Here is a 5,406-nt window from a genome sequence, read left to right as displayed (position 1 = left end):
CCGGCACCGGATCCGCTACCGATAGCAGAGACCTGGGAGGAAGCACACTCGAGACTCCGGTTGTGGAAGGGCGCCCACCCATGAGCAGGCAATTTTGCCCGTCCATGATCCTTGGGTGTGCCCACGATGGGCTATGTCTGTAAACACCCGAAGTTGAGAGCATAGGTCCTGGGGGTCGTCAGCCATGCTCATCACATTCAAGGACCCATCGGAGGGGAATGGAGGTCCAAACCTCCGCTCAGATTCAGTTTTCCAAGCAAGGCCAGATCTATTTCATCATGCCTGTGACGAGACCTGCATAGTGCCAAATATCCAAACATCCATGCATGTAGCGACACGTTGATCATAATAAATTAGATGGGAGAGACTCAAGAGATGAGGTTTTGCAAGTCCCTCCATGAGACTTCACCACTTGCCTTTACTTAGGTTATGAGATGGCAAAATGAAAAGACTTGTGATGGATGGGTTCATGTGATCAAAGGCATCCATTAGTGGCCAATCTCACACTGACCGTCCGCTAGGAAAATTTTGTCAAGTTAAACAACCATTAGATTTTATGTCTATTCCCAATCCTAAGTCATAAAGAGAGGGCAAGCCAACCTCTCAAAAACATTATAAATTGACACTTCCACTAGTTAAATCAAAATGAATCTTGTTCCCTTGAATAATGTTGTAAATGTGTGGATAATCATCGAATTTGAAAGAGGGAGAGAGCGGGCCGAGTGAAAAGGGGGGGGGGGGCATGAATTACCCTTTATAATTGTCATAGATTTATCTTGCTCACTTCCATGTAAAGAGGATAAAAGCATGTTGCCATGCTAGTGCAACCTCAATTTTTAAGAGGACCCCTTACATGTATTTTTTGAAAATTTGCACCCTTTAACCTCACATGTATTTTTAAATCCTCATACCTCACATGCTATGGCCTTCACACCTAAGAGGGCATTCTCGTGTTGGCGTAATCAGCGTTCCGGATATTTCAGTGAACTTATATTGGAGAAATCACATAAACGGAAAGATTTCCCATTAACATCGGAGAAATCCATGACAATAAGTGCGGAATTCCATTCTCGCGATGTTGCAACCAAACAAAACAATCAATTCCCCCAAAAAATATAGCGGCTGCTGTTAATCAAATTTCAAAGCTGAAATTTCTTCATGTTCTCACGCTACGACCGAGCTTACAAGCGAAAATCTCTCTAACCTTCATCTTGCATCGCGGGAGTGCACTCTATCTTGTAATGGACGATCCCTTTGCACGGCCACGAGATGCTTAAAAGTGGATTTCTATTGAAACATAAAGGGTTTGCACTCGCTTTCTAAAGTCTATCTCTATCAAGGATAGATAGAGACTACACTCAAGAAAGTATAGCATGCTTTCACTTCTCTTTTTACTTATACGAGCCAATGAGGATAAGACTATGTATTGTGAGCCCTCAACCCTTTCTTTATATGGGCAGCCTAGTGCCACATTTTAAATTTTCATCCCATTTGTCAACAATTTAAACCTTTTATCTTTAAGGGTTCATGTTTCTTCTTCTAAGGCATTATCACACAATAAGCTTGTGTGAATGCTTTCAATATAGCCTTCAATCATAGATAGGCCTTCATGGGGGAGATAACATTCTCCAAAGACTCTGCCCTAGTCTTCACTTGCGTGCTTTCAAATATTTAAATATACACACCCTTTTCTTTCTACATACTAATGAGATACATTCTCCAAATACTCTAACCTAGTCTTCACGTGTGTGGTTTCAGATATAGGGCAAGATGTGCACTCGCTGCTTTCTTATATTGCTGTGATAACTTGCAAATCTCCAAACTATTATAATCAAGGGTAAGCCTCTACAATTTTCCCCCCGATTATACTAGTCCATAAAGCTTTTAGCCTAAACAGTAATAGATTGTGAGTGCTTTAATGTAGGTAATCCTTTAAGGTGGAGATAACTTTGTCCATCTATTCTAACCTAGTCTTTACTTGTGTGCTTTCAAACAGATAGGGCAACATGTGTAGTCTTTGTGCTTTCTGTATACTGATGTGAAGAGCTCGCAAATCTCCAAGCTTCTAGAATCAAGGGTCACCTATTAATGATATCACTTTTAGCTCCTCCATTTAGGACAGCTTCCACATCATGCCTCGCTAAAGGATTCAACATTGCCTCAACTTGCCCATCACAAACATCTCACGCCAACCTATTTGCAATGTTTGAATTGGTGAGATTGCATTTCAACTCCTTTGCAATACAAACTCAAAGGGATGATGCATCAATCATGCAATACCTCAATTAACTCAAATATGTTCACTGTAAATACAACATTAATCGGCCTCCACGCTGTTTAAGAAAGAGCGCATGAAAATTACATTTTAAATACAACATTAATCGGCCTCCATGCTGTTTAAGAAAGAGCTTATGAAAATTACATTTTAAATACCCTTACTCTACACATCCAAATAGAGAAAGCACCCATCCTTATATACATTAATATTACCTTCAAATGGGTACATTGATTCTCTTGTTAATGCTATTTGAGTGACCACCTCAGTATGGCAAGGCAATATTGATGGATGTAGTTTTCACTTTGTAGAGCAGGGGGATTTAAAATTGCATTTTAAATCCCCCTGCTCTACAAATCCAAATAGAGGATGCACCAATCCTTATATACATTAATAATGGGTACATTGATTCTCTTGTTAATGCTAACTGAGTGACCACCTCAGTATGGCAAGTGCAATGTTGATGTATGTGGTTTTCACTTTGTTGCATCTCTTATCCAAATTAAATAAGGTGCTTGATTGTTTTTAAGCCTGGATCTTAGGCAAAATTTATTTAATAAGTACACCTCCTTATTCTAACATGTATAATTTGTAATTTGAAATGTACCTTTTTGCATTTTGGGGATGTTTGGCAAGCGTGCCCAAAAATGGTGAGCGCAACCTCTCTCTCTCTCTCTCTCTCTCTCTCTCTCTCTCTCTCTTTGAATTACCCTTTTCTTCTCTCTCATCTTGCATATACTCTCTCTTCTTATCCATTCCCATCTATCCCCTTGCTTGAGGGCTACCCCCCCCCTTCTCTCTCTCTCTCTCTCTCTCTCTCTCTCTCTCTCTCCCCTTTACATAACTTGCCAAAGAAGGGTGCAATTGAATATTTGTCTTGTGAAGTAAATCAAGTTCTAACTAAGGATATCTATGAAAGATGAAAAAATTAGCATATGTAGAAATAGAGCCATCTGCTTAAGAGATTGAAGTGGATTGCTACGGTTTATAAGTATGGCATTAATCAACTATGGAAGTAAGAGTGACTATACATTTGAGCCTACTAGTTGAAATCAATCCAAGTAAGTTTACCTTCTTAAAATTTTGCTAAGGTTTATAAGTATGGCGTTGATCGACTATGATTGCTAAGGTGTATAAGTATGGTGTTGATCAACTATGCAAGTAAGTGTGACTATACATTTGAGCCTACCAATTGAAAGCAATCCAAGTAAGTTTACCTTCTTAAAAATGTTCACCACACATATACACAACCCAAAAAAAAAAAATTTTCAAAAAAAGTTAGTTCATATTATTAAAAAAAATTGTCATGTGGCATTTCAATCCTCAAAATGCCATGTGGCAAGTTTTTTTTCTAGGTGTAAATATTTTCATGGCTGTCCAAATGCCACATGAGAGAGAGAGAGAGCACTCATGCGCACACAAACCAATGCTCTTGTATAGACTTTGCAACTTGGAATAATCCTTGAGGTTTTTTCCAAATCCTAAATCTGAGCACACAAACCGAAAGAGCTTAAAATTTGGAGTAAGTTTCCTTTTGGAACCACCTCCATTTGAGTTATGCATCAAAAGTTATGATCCTTTGAAGTTCTATCTATTTAACCCCCAAAAACCTAGCGATCCACTATAAAAGGTCTTTTTTTGTTGGGTTGACCACCCCCCTTGATATATTCGGACTTTTATTTTTTATTTTAAAAAAACCCCCAAAAATCAAAGCCACCGAAATGCCATGTAATTTTTTTTTTTGGGGGGGGGGGGATATATATGGACAAAACTTCAAAGCATCATAACTTTTGATGCATAACTCAAATTGACGTGATTCAAAAAGGGAAATTACTCATATTTTCAAGCTCTTTCTTCTTGTCTACTCATATTTTGGAAAAGCATTGAGGTATATTTCAAGCTGAAAAGTTTTAAGTACATGTATGGGCACAAGCATTTAAAAGAGGGGTTTGCAAGCATAAATCACTTTGTGGTTGTTGTATTACTATTGTGAATAAATTAGACCAATTTCCCTAAAAGATTATAAGGGTTTAAATTATGCTACTCGGGTCTTGGGAAATGATATCATTTGCATGCTATAAATCATAATTGTCTACACACAAGTCATATGGGGATGGTCCAAGGATGAAAAGTGTTTGAAAGGTGTTTCAAAAGGTTTTGAGAATGTGGTGCATTTGGTTCTCAAAATATGTATTTGATGCCATTAGGAGAGGGAGAGAGAGGGGGGGGCGAGAGAGAGAGAGAGAGAGACAGAGAGAGAGAGAGAGAGAGAGAGAGAGAGAGAGAGAGAGAGAGAAGGGAAGGAGTGGGAGATGAGTGGAAAAGAGGAGAGTGAGGGAAAGGGGGTAGGGGAATGGAGAAGAGGAGAGAGGAGAGAGAGTGTGCTTGCCATTTTTGTGCATGCTAGCCAAAAGATGCTCGCCAAAAATCACACCCTTTGCATTTCAACTCCCTTTGCACTAATCATTAAATACATCAATCAATGTCAAATATGTTCACCCCATGAATATAAAATTAATATGCCTCCAAGTTACTTGCCAAAGCAAGTGCTTATGAAAATGGCAAGGAGTCAATATTATTTCAAATACATGATATACCAATCCTTAGCAAAGTGAACTTCGCATTATGGCAAAGATAACATTGATGTATGTAGTCTTCACTTTGCATCTTTCATTCCAAAGTAAATAAGAAATTCAATTACTTTTAATCCATTTATTAGATTTCCTCTTGGACCTTATGCATATTTTCTCAATAAGTACAATGATGTGTATAATATCTAATAAAAAGTACATTCATACATTTCTTTGTAAATTTTTATTATACCCCACTGCTCTTTCTAAAGGCAATCGATAGTTTCTAGTGAGAGCATCTTCGAATGGCAATCCTCACTGCATGTGAGAGTTGTCTATCCTACCAAATATTGGGGCCTGATAATCACTCCATCTTTTGATACTCTTGGTGGGGAACTCTTGGTTCCCCCCCCCAAAAAAAAATTGTGTGATTTATAGAGCTGGAGTAGATCCAACTATATGATAGGTTCTATCTCATCTCGAGACACCAGGGGGGACAAGGCATCCAAACTATACTGAAAGGAGGAGATTTGATCCATCTAAATACCCTGATTAGCAAAA

This window comes from Dipteris shenzhenensis, chromosome 1 (genome assembly GCF_047967505.1).
Source record: "Dipteris shenzhenensis isolate YYH24624 ecotype China chromosome 1, Dip_SZ_1.0, whole genome shotgun sequence".
Taxonomy (NCBI): Eukaryota; Viridiplantae; Streptophyta; class Polypodiopsida; order Gleicheniales; family Dipteridaceae; genus Dipteris; species Dipteris shenzhenensis.
The sequence above is the reverse complement of the archived record's forward strand: the minus strand, read 5'-3'. Positions refer to the sequence as shown.